Below are 12,929 nucleotides of genomic sequence, written 5' to 3'. Positions count from 1 at the left end.
TTTGAAGCTGAAATTTAAAACTATTTTTAATGGCGATATCTAATATTAGCCGGTGTTAATTTTTATTTTTGTAATTAAATTAAGCTTTTGTTTGAGAAAAAAAGAAAAAAACGAGTTCTAAAAAGAATGGAAGTGGTGCGGAGGACGTGTAGTTCGGTTGCTCATGCTACCATACATGTGTATGGATGGGTAAAGTGGACAATCCATGTGCGGTTTGTACTAATCGACTTGCGCCGAGCCTTGGATGACTGCTGAACACCAAAGACCTTAATTAGAGCCGCACCCAAGAATGATAGAACAAATAGTGCAAAGATTTATTTAATTTCTGTACTGACGTCACTCGATTGCCAAATTTTCCAACAACAAAGTAGCGGTTTGGAAAGGTGACATATTCTGAATTCTCTACATCGTTAGTCAACGACTTATTCGCTTTAAGGAGTACCTACAGCTTGCAATGTCTGCTCACTAGAAGCGCTAACTCCAATAGTCTTATCATTTTTGCTGCTTTGTCTATAGCGTAGATCTCAGCTTGGAAGACGCTACTCTGGTTTGGGGGTCTAAGGAAGCAGTTTAAGGATAACTGCTCCGAGTACACTCCCGATTCGGTGCCATTGTTCATATCTGAGCCGTTTGCCAATCTTTTCTGTCTGGTATTCGTATTTTATAGTCTTTGTTCAGATCTATCTTGTATTGTACGCCCAATGTTTATATACGGTTATTCTTTGGGGTCTTTTTTCACCAAATGTCCTCTTGATAAAGAGGGCATCACAAGCTTTCTTCATCCTTTCGCCGGTGTTCCTTTCCCAAGAAACTTTGAGTACTGAATTATGCCAATTGGATAAGAAAAGTAGGGGGATGTGGTTCCATTGTGGGCGACGGTTGTCAAATGGGGGGAAGATTTTCGGTCCATGCATTCTGGAACACGCCATTGCTGCCACAATGGCTCTGATGATGCGTGAACTGTGGTTATAATGCAAATAGGCGACACGTCTTTAGTGACAGAAAAAGTATGTAGTGAAATACTTAGGTATTCCACTTGACTGCAGGCTTACTTTCTGGCTAATTATGGCAGCCACAAACTCAATTCTTCTGTACGGCAGCGAATTATGGGGAATTGTGCTAAACTGCAAAGCCGAGCGCAAAGCACTGCAGGCTGTGCAACGAACAACGCACATACCGGTATTTTGATAATCTAGGCGGCCAAAAGTCAATTTTGAAAATGCATTAATTGATTTTAATAATGAATAAAATAGAAAGATAACACAATAGAGTATTCACTCCACCCCCTCTCGCGCTTTTTCGTCGCGTGCGCTACCGCCATATTGGCAGTCAAAAGTTCATTGCTTATCAGTCTACACATATCTCGCTCGGCGTTCGGCAAGCAACAAATCTTCAAAAAAGTAAAGTTAACTTATTTAAAGTTATATGTCTCGTTTTAGTGATGGAAATTGAAGCTTCAGGTATGTTTTTTCCAAATTTAATAAATATTTTATAGATTTTGTTCATTAATACGGTAATTTATTGAATTCCGTACAAGGAGAAATAGTGCATTTTTTACACATATTTTTTTTATTTGTTAAGCTGAAAGTTATACTTCCAAGTCCGTCCAAGCTTGAATTTTTTTTCAGATTGTGTACATATGCTTTGAGATGTAGAATAAAGTAGAATTAGCCGCAGAAAACCGCAAATTAATTAATTGTGGAATTTCAAAAGTTTCATGGAACAGTTTTTTTAAAAGCGTTTTTTATACTTGTTATTTTTTAGTTTGTTTAAGGTTCTCAAGACACTTCAGGGGTTCGAATTGGTACTTGAAAATACATATTCGATCGCATGCAAGCTCAGAATTTACCAAATTTTGACGAAAAATTAAACTTTTTACAACAGGAGCTTTTCTCAAGTGAAAAATACTCTGACGAACAGATATCAGCTCTTAGGCACAATTTTTCACATTTTAAATCACAAATCAAGAAAAAGTGGCTACAAGTACATAAAAAGGAAGATGTTTTCCTATCAAAGTACAAGTCTTGGTTGGAAGGAGGTTTTGAATTAACTGTTGCAGCAATACCGAAACGACGTCGCCGTCCTCAGAAACATTTCAGTGACTCAGGTGAAAGATCTAAAAGACGCAAAACTGCAGAACTCAGATCTACAGTAAAGGACAAAAACTTGATTATGCATGCTGCTTCAGTAGAGTTAATCAAAAGTGGAAAGAGAGATGCTTCTAAAGTATTAAAAGACATTCAAAACTCTCCGATACGTGCGACAAAATACAAAAAGGCATTTTCAAACACTAGGAAAAAAGAAATGCACTCTTTATCACCAATGCAAGCATTGAAAATGATGATTGATGCTGATCTAACAAGTGCTCAGTACGAAGTTATAAGGAACACATATAAAAAAAATTTTTCCTGCTACACACTTATTCAAAAAGAAAAAAATAATTGTATCCGCCTACTGAATCTATCAGAATTACATGCACTAGTGCCGAATGTGATTTACAGCCCTTGGTTGATTTTACATTTACTTATTTGGAAGTAGTTCTTTCAGCCCTTAAAGAACAAGAAAGATTATCCCTGAAACTTATTTGTAAATGGGGATGCGACGGCTCACAGCAGTCACAGTTTAAACAAAAACTAACTTGGCATTTGATAATAAATAATTAAAACATTAATAATGATGTCTATTTTATATAATTTAACCTAGAAATACCCAAAAAAAATTCATTTTCTATTTATTCTAGTACAAAATGGTTGTATCTTTAAAGATACTACGGTCATTTAAGGGTTAATAATATAATAGTTCAATAAAAAAAGTCCATTGTCTAAATGATGATGAATAAAAGTATTTAAGACTATAAAAAACGTTAAAATAGTTTTGGCCGCCTAGATTATTAAAATACCGGTATGTGCAACGGCACTCAGAGTTGCCTCAGCCTACCACACACTGTCTCAGGCGCTGCAATTTTCGTGATCAGCGGGCAGATACCCGTCGACCTCATGGACCGGGAACGAATGGATGCGTTTGACTTCAAGTGGACACACGCCATGACTAGCTTCTCAGAACGGAGATGCCAAATCATGCTGCGGTGGCATCAATGCGGATGGAACGCTGAACCGAGTGGCAGATGGACGGAGAAACTTATATTATAAATTGACAAATGCGTCCAAAGGAACTTCCGGAAGTGAACTACTTCTTAACTCAGTTCCTCTCGGGCCACGGATACTTCCGGAGATACCTATACCTCATGGGCAAGGTAACCGATTCCAAGTGCATATATGTACTGCGAAGCACTGAGCGATGACGCTGAACACACGTTTTGTAGTTGTAACAGATGGCTCGCGGAGAGAAATGCTCTGAGGGAGCAGATTGGCGACATCCCGCCGAGAAACATAATCAGAAAAATGCTCGAACACGAGTACAGCTGGAACGCAGTAAAGGAATACATCGAGAACGTACTACGAAAAAACAAAGATTGACCTCGACACAGTGCAACAAAACGAAGCCGCAGGGCACAAGAATACGAGCCTATAGCATGACAGCTGGCTGAAAATATGGCAGACCCAGACGTGAGTGAATAGAATTGGTCCTTTATGGATGCCGTTCTGGGCCCTCCCGAAGTAATATAGAAGGCAGTTCCGCTAAGAGTGTCTCCCCAGAAGGAGAGGAGGAATCATTTTAGTGGCCACGCCACACGACGCAGTAGACGACGCTTCCTATAAGTGCCAAGGCATTTTAAATCCTACCTCACCCACCAAAAAAAAAAAAATGCGTGAACCGTTTAAACCCCCGTCACTATTTTAATAATTAAAAATATTATTCTACTTGCACTTACCATACGTAAGTACATATATTAATAAAAGTGCTATGTATATGTGCATATATATACATACATACACATATTGCTTTATAAAATGCAAAAATGCAAAAATCCAAAGCTCAACCTAATACGATAATAATATTGGGAGTGGTGGCGCGGATTATAAACTTTTTTGAAGAGACTTAGAGACATATTTACTTATACATACTTACATGCATACGTACATATGTATGTGTGTATACTTATACACAAATATGGATGCATTTGCGTGTAAGATGTTTAATATATTTCGTTGAACTTTCAAACATACATATTTGCCCCTAATTTCGACTGAGCTCAAATGGATTTGTGTTTTGTTAGACAATTATGTGGGTTTGTATTACTAACAAATAAACTTTGTCTTTTTTGATTTCTTTAATAATAAAGCCTTGTGCAATTTGTCAAATTTTCATATCATACCTACTAATGCCCGTTAGCTTAAAAATTAGCATATGTATGCATGTACGTGTGCATTATGTTTATAGTTGACTTAAACTTTCCTCAAGGTCGAAATTAATCGGGTTGCATGCATGCGTAAATACACACAAATGTACATACATATGAATATTTAAAATATAATATCAGCATCACAACCACACCATTCCTGTTTTTAGGTTGACCCAACTCTTTGCAGGTGCGCATATAGTGCGTTCACGTACGAGTATTGTATTTAAGTGGGTATGGGTATATATGCGCATGTGTGTGTGTTTTAAATTTACTGATGCGGTGTCGCTTCAGATGATATTTCGTATTGAAGAAAAGTAATCAAAAAAATGCATATCAACAAGTGATGGCCCAATGTTGGCTGGTTTTACCGGCTTTTAAACACCGAATGTAGAGTCTGTGCTAGTTTTTGCGCTTACTAAAAACAAAAAACGTAAGGTTACATGTAAAAATTCAAATTTAAAGTAAAACATCATTTTAGTCAGCTGGAGTAAGGATATAAAGGGTAATTTTTTAAGAGCTATAGGAAAGTTTTTCAAAAAAACACACGTAAAATTCAGAAAAATTCATGAAATAGTCCATCCGCTTAGTCCAATTTTGGCATACTCTTTCCAATGTTTCGGCCGGTATCTCACATATAAATGCTTTAATGTTGTCTTCCAATGCGTTAATTGAAGCAGGCTTGTCTGAATAGACATGAGCTTTAACATCGCCCCACAAAAAATAATCTAAAGGCGTTATAACGCACAATCTGGGTGGCCAATTGACAGGTCTCGAACGTGAAATAAAATGTTCACCGAATTCGCCTCTCAGCAAGTCCATTGTTACGCGTGCTGTGTGGCATGTGGCACCGTCTTGCTGAAACCACATGTCATGCAAGTCAAGCTCTTGCATTTTGGGGGAAAAAAAGTTGAATATCAAGTCACGGTAGCGCTCACCATTCACAATTACGTTACGATGCGCAGCATCTTTGAAGAAGTACGGTCCAATGATACCTCCAGCCCATAAACCGCACCAAACTGTGACCTTTTCTGGATACATTGGTAGCTCTTGCAATTCTTCTGGCTGATCTTCACTCCAAAATCGACAATTCTGCTTATTGACGTACCCATTGATCCAAAATGAGCTTCGTCGCTGAACACAATTTTTCGATAAAAAGTGAATATTCGGCCAACTTTCCCAACCAACCCAACCAATAATGTAAATTTGGTTCTAAATTTAGTCATAATAGCTCGAATAGCCGCTTCAGTGGGTCGATTAAACTGGCCATAAAATGGAAGAAGCGCGCGATAAACTTTTTTAACAAAACACGCATTTTTATAATAAAATTCAATGATTTGCAAGCGTTGTTCGTTTGTAAGACGATTCATGGTTAAATTATACACCCAACTGAAGATGTTTGACAAACAGTGAAACAAAACACGAAACGGGCGTCAGCTGTTTAAGCCAACCGTTTAAAAAGATAATACAGGGTGGCTGATGAATTTTGCTACATTAAGAAACTCAAATAACTTTTTTTTAGTGTATGGAATTCATTTATTTTTTTGTTCAAGTTGAAGGTCATTAAATTTTATTAAATGTAGCTTAACTAGTTTTAAAAATAATTGAATTTAAATGCCCCCCATGCTCGTTGAGACAAGTGCGGCATCTTAGTTAAAAGTTGTTCATTGCTGCTTTGAGAGTTGCGACAGGAATAGCCGCTATTGTTGCCCGAATGGATTGTTTTAGTTCATCCAAATTTGTTGGCTTTGTTTTATAAACTTCTTGTTTACAAAAACCCCACAAGAAAAAGTCAGGTGCAGTAAGGTCAGGCGACCTGGGGGGCCAACGAAATTCGGAGTTTCTTGAAATCAGTTTATTGGGAAATTTTCGTCGCAACTCTGTCATAACAGTCTGGGCTATGTGAGACGTTGCCCCATCTTGTTGAAACCACACAGAGTTGAAAGGAATTCTCTTCCGGCGTAGTTCTGGATAGAAAAATTCTTTCAGCATTTTCAAATAACGGTCTCCAGTAACCGTAACGGTGTGACCATTTTCTTCAAAAAAATAAGGCCCGACAATACAGCGTGAAGAAACCGCACACCACACTGTCACGCGAAGAGGATGCAATTCCGTCTCGTGGAGTATCTGTGGGTTAGAAGTACTCCATATTCGACAATTTTGTTTGTTCACATTGCCGTTTAAATCGAAATGGGCCTCATCAGACATGAAAAGACAGTTTAACATGTTTTGGTCTTCTTCCACCATTTGCAGGATCTTCTGGCAAAATTCCAAGCGAATCGGCAAGTCTGCTGCATTCAGTTTGTTAACCATTTGAATTTTGTAGGGAAATAAGTCTAAATCTTTGTGCATTATTGTTTGCAAAGACTGTCGGCTGACACCAAGTTGAGCAGATAAGCTTCTTGTTGAAACCCTTGGATTGCTTTGTATAGCTGCAGCTACAGCAGCGATCGTTTCCTCCGTCCGAACTGCTGGGTTTCGATGATAAGGCCTTCTTGCGACTGTTCCTTGCTCAGCAAAATTATTCACCAGTCTCATTATGGTCCATCTGCTCGGGGGATCGCCGCCAAACATCCGCCTGTACTCTCTCTGTAACAAAACTACGGACTCCAGTGCGTGATAGCGGCGGACTATCCAAATTCTAGTTTGCGTGTCCCAGTTATCCATTTTAATAAATTTTAAAGATCAATCTGCAAATTAAAACAAAAATGGAACAGATAACTTAAAAAGAAAAAAAGTTATTCAATTTTTTTTTGGTAGCGGCTTTCATCAGCCACCCTGTAGCTAAAAAATCACCCGTTAAAAGTACGTATGAGAGAGATATATAAATGGACTTAGTTTGTTCGCAAGAAGTCACCCGAAAATCTTTTTGACTACTTTTTATTCAAAAAACTCTTTTAATGTTAAAATATTTGAGTTAATTAAACCAACTTAAAGAAATATTGACACATTGTAACTCACACTGTCAATTTGACAGTTCAGTTCCGCCCCAAGCGTTAAAAAAGTAAGCGACATTATGGCTGGTTCAAAAGAACGCTGTACCCGTTGCCAGTGCCCCGAATTACAACCAAACTTTACGAAACCCATTTTCAATACTTATTTAACAATGTGCGTAAGTTTGGTTTAATTCGGTGCAAAGACACGGCGGGTCCACATTTTGGCATATATTTCGGGACCCTAGTCATCAATTGGTATGAAAATTACCCCGTATTAAAGCACTTATCAACAGCTTTCATTTCATATCCATATTGTACAAACACATTCTAGGGTCCACGTTTTGGTCTCTATCTCGAGACCCTAGTCACGGAGCGGATGGAAATACTCTGAACTAAAGCATTCACCAACAGCTTCCATTTGATACCCATCTTGTACATACACAACCAAAGGTTACTCGGGTCCACGTTTTGACCTATATCTCGAGCCCTATTTCCAAAATAAAATATAATCCATGTTACTCGTGGATGATGTAGCTTTCGAATGGTGAAAGAATTTTTAAAATCGGTCCAGTAGTTTTTGAGCCTATTCATTACAACCAAACAAACAAACAAACAAAGTTTTCCTCTTTATAATATTAGTATAGATATATTACAATTAAATATCGAATTACAAAAATATTTTACGTTTAATATAAATTTGTTATAATTTCATGATAAAGGTCTCGATTTCTCGCTGTCTCCAATAAAGTTCTTACATTGCCGATTCCAGCCCAATGTCTTATATTTCTCAGCCAGGAAAATTATTTTCTGCCTATGCCTCGTTTGCCTTCTATTTTTCCTTGCAGGATTAGTTGAAGTACAAGATATTTGTCGTTTCTCATAATATGACCCAAATACGCAGCTTTTCTTCTTTTTATGGTGGTTAGTAATTGTCGATCATACTGAATTCTACGCAATACTTCAGCATTTGTTACTTTATCTGTCCAGGGTATTCTTAGAATTCTTCTATATATCCACATTTCAAATGCTTCTATTTTATTCATTTCAGTGGTTTTAATGGTCCATATCTCCATAGCGGCCGCCGTAGCCGAATGGGTTGGTGCGTGATTACCATTCGGAATTCACAGAGAGGTCGTTGGTTCGAATCTCGGTGAAAGCAAAATTAATAAAAACATTTTTCTAATAGCGGTCGCCCCTCGGCAGGCAATGGCAAACCTCCGAGTGTATTTCTGCCATGAAAAAGCTCCTCATAAAAATATCTGCCGTTCGGAGTCGGCTTAAAACTGTAGGTCCCTCCATTTGGGGAACAACATCAAGACGCACACCACAAATAGGAGGAGGAGCTCGGCCAAACACCTAACAGAAGTGTACGCGCCAATTATTTATTTTTTATTTTTATTTTTATATCTCCATAGCACACAGAAGTACAGACAGCACGTAACATTTAAGGAATCGAATTTTTAATTTAATATTGAAGTAATGATTATTATTTTTGTACTTATGGAATGCAGAGAATTCGAAATTTCGTTAATGCAGCAACCTAAGTATGTATTTGAAATTTTTTACTCTTTCTATGAGCATGTCATTAATTGTTACGCTTGTGTCAACATAGGTGTTTTTTCTGCTGATAATCATATATTTAGTTTTATTAATATTGATTTTTAAACCGAAGTTCTTACTGCAACGCGTAACAACATTGACTAGCTCCTGTAATCCACTTAGGCTGTCTGATAAGAGAGTTGTGTCGTCAGCGTATCTGATGTTGTTAATGTTTGTCCCATTTACTTTAATGCCAGTTTCTAATCCTTGGAGTGCTTCTTGAAAGATTATTTCGGAGTAGATGTTAAATAGTAATGGTGAGAGAATACATCCTTGTCTAACCCCTCTTAGTATAGGTATAGCGTCTGTAGTTTCGTGGTTTATGTTAACTTCTGCAGTTTGCTGCCAATAAAGATTTCGTATACATTAATTTCTTTTGTATCGATATCCTTGCATGATTTCGTATGAGACAATGTCCTGTGAGGACCCCTACTAAGATCCTAATTTGAAGTCTACTCAATTTTATAATATTCTTGGACTGATTAGAGCGACCATAATAAGAAGCTTACAAGTTGCGAGAGGTGCCCCCATAAAATGAGTTATGTTTGGCATACAGGTACCTTCTCTTGCAAGTTGGTCAGCCCTACAGTTCACTGGTATATCTCTGTGGCCCGGAACTCAGCATAAGACAATACGATATTGTTTTGGCCATCCCATTAAGAAATTGGCGACAATGTAAGACACTACTTGATTTTATTTGGAATGCATCCAGGGCCCGTAGGGCAGCTTGGCTGTCTGATAGAATGCAGATAACTGTTGATGATATTCTGTTTATCTCTAACCATTTTAAGGCTTCATGAATAGCGGTTATTTGCGCTTGAAAACCCTACAGTGATCCGGTAGTTTAAAGGATTCACTGATAAAAAGCTCTTCGAAATATAAGCCTGATCCTACACCGGTGTCGATTTTAGATCCGTAACGTAATCTTAACGGGTGTGTTGGGTGCGTTGGGTGCTGGCCCATTCCAGTCTAGAAGCGATTTTCATTAAGAAATTTCTTTCGAAGCAGACAATGGGAGGGTGATAATCACAATCACTGAGTATATCCGTATAGGAGTCTAAGATGGTTGAATGTCCATGCGTGACAGTCTGCCATTGTGAGCTCGCTCTGAGCCTTAAAGCGGAACAGGCCGCTGAGTATTTGCAGAAGAGATCTAGGGGTGGCAGATGTAATATGATATCCAAAACCATGGATGGCGTGGCCTTTATGATGCCACATATTGCCAATAACACTGATATCTGCACCTTATTCAATAAATTGGAATAGGTTTTTTTCTGTATAGCACATCACCAGACAACATTTCCATATAGAAAAATGGGTCTGACGACAGCAGTATAAAGCCAATGAGTAACCTTAGGTTTAATTTCCCAGGTTTTACCTAAAGTTTTCTTACAGGCAAAAATGCTAGGATCGCTTTCCTAACTCTTTCTAAGATGTTTGACTTCCAAGTCAATTTCCTATCTATGTTTAGTACCAAGTACTTGGTTTCTTTCGAAATCACAAGAGCTTCCCCCTTGAGCATAATTGGACTTAGCTGAGGGATTCTGAGTTTCCTAGCGCTCGTTTATAAAAAGTTTAAGTTAAAAAAATCTCAAAAATCTGCACTTTTTATAGCTGTTAGGTACCCTCGACGTTTCAACACTTTCCTAAGTCTCTTGGGCATAGAGTTACCAATTTGGTAGGCTCTTCGACAATAATCTTCCCCCACTCCTCCCACACGACTACTTTCGAGACCTGTTTGCTTGTAATTTGGTGTTTCTTTATATTTCTTTCCAGAAGGGATTGTGGAGATGCTGCGGGGGACAATAGCCTGGGGACATTATAGAGAAGCAATAACTGTACTATAAGAGCCGTATGCTTGGGAGCGTTGTGCTGTGGAAAGGATAACCCCAGCATCTCGGTGTTTTGCCTTAAACTTAATTTTAAAATATCCAAAAAAGCTAGCTTATCCTTTGTAGAATCAATAAACTGCAATTTTCTTAGGCCACTAGCTGTCATACACTCCTACCCATCACCCCAACCTCACCGAGTCCCACTGTTGATAATAAATTTTGTTTATTCAGCGCTGTGCCAGATTTTATCTACACAATTTTTGTTCCTTTGATACCAAAAATGCAAAGCCTGCTTTCATCCGAAAAAATTACTTTTTGTATTTATGCATTTATATTTTCGCTAAGAACTGTACCTCAGCGGCGTTCTCCCACACATTATACGGGGAATGTGTTTATGTTTTATACTGCTAAAATAAATAACAACAACGAAACGGCTTCAAATCTGTTCGTCCAACTTTTAAAATAAAAAAAAATCCGAGATATCAAATGAATATGAATTGATGCCTGAAAACTTAAATTCAAGTGTAAGTCCTGTCTTATTAGGCAGGGAAACCTTACTGCATTTCAAATTTACACCTTTTTTAATAAGACTCAATAAAAATTTGATAACAGATGCTTTCCATTTCAATTCAACCGGGCTATTCGGGTAATGTTCTTCGATTTCGATGTAACTCAAATATGTTGCTCTCTGGTCAAAATAATGAGAAACGTATTTTTTTGTTCGCCCGAAAAAAAAATTTTTAAAGAGTTATCGGCAATTTTGTTTTTCGGCTCAAAATCGATTTTTTTTTATTATATAAGAAAATTTTTTTTTAAATGCCCATAACTTAGTCAAAAATCAACCGATTTTAATAATTCTGGGCTCAAAATGATCGTCATTACTTACACGAGCGACTTCAAGTAGAAACAATTGCAAACAAGTAGTTGAAATTTTTTTATTTTCCAAAAAACAAAAAGTGCGAAACAGGTTTTTTACTCAAAAATTCATTACTCAAAAACAACTCATTTTAGCTACTGGGCATTCAGCTCAATTGAAGTTCGAAGTGTCCTCTTGATTTGAAAAAAGTTATGAAAAAAAAACAAAATACACTTTTTGAAATATTAAATTTCGAAAAAATTTCATTTTTTTTCCTTTTTTGCTAAATAAAAAATTTTCAACTACTTTTTTGCAATTGTTTCTACATGAAGTCGCTCGTGTCAGTAATGACGATCATTTTGAACCCAGAATTATTAAAATCGGTTCATTTTTGACTAAGTTATGGGCATTTAAAAAAAATTTTTTTTGGGCGAACAAAAAAATACGTGTCTCATTATTTTGACCAGAGAGCAACATATTTGAGTTACATCGAAATCGAAGAACATGACCCGAATAGCCCGGTTGAATTGAAATGGAAAGCATCTATTATTATTATTATTAGAAGGCCATTATGCACTGCAACCAGAGCTGATCTATTGTGAAAGGCCTATTTTTGTAACCCTAGAGTTTTAGGCTTTTTAAAAATTTTAACACAATTTTGGGTTTGTTGTTCCAAAGATTGCATGGAGATACTCCGATACCACCAAGGTGATGAAGTCTCTGTCTGCCCAGTGCAGGACATTCACAAAACACATGTTCTGAGCTTTCTATGTCAATTTTGCAAAAGCGGCAGACATTGGTCTCAGATAGACCAATATTATTTAGATGATACCTCAGGCTGCAGTGACCTGTAAGATATCCTATTAAAAGACGCAGATCTACTCTGCTTAGTGAGAGAAGTTTGTCAGATATTCCTTTGTTGGGACTTAGGAATAGTTTGGCTTGACGCTGACCGGCACAGTTTAGCCAGTGTGCAGCAAATTTTCTTTCTTCCCATTTCCTAAGGAATTCATTAATGTGGCCTTTTGTGAGTCCACAGAAAAGCTCAGGACCAGTAAGTTGTATATTTGCTCCTTGTTTTGCAAATCATCAGCCATTTCATTTCCCTCAAGTTCTTCATGTCCCGGAATCCAGCCTAGTGTTACTATGTTGAGGTTTCCTAACGTGTTGAGAAGGTTTAGGCAATCATTTACCAATTTAGAGGTGATAGTTGTTGATAGAAGGGCTTTTAAAGCCGCTTGGCTATCTGAAAGTATGTAGATGTGAGTACCTCTCATTTTCCTGCTAAGGTATTCTCTCACACATATTTCAATGGCATGTATTTCTGCCTGGAATATTGTTGGGTAGAGTCCTATTGGAATCGATTTTTTTGAATTTAGGCCCATTGATTCCTGCCCCTGTTCTAC

Source organism: Anastrepha obliqua, chromosome 4 (genome assembly GCF_027943255.1).
Source record: "Anastrepha obliqua isolate idAnaObli1 chromosome 4, idAnaObli1_1.0, whole genome shotgun sequence".
NCBI classification, from domain to species: domain Eukaryota; kingdom Metazoa; phylum Arthropoda; class Insecta; order Diptera; family Tephritidae; genus Anastrepha; species Anastrepha obliqua.
This window is presented reverse-complemented; position numbering follows the sequence as displayed.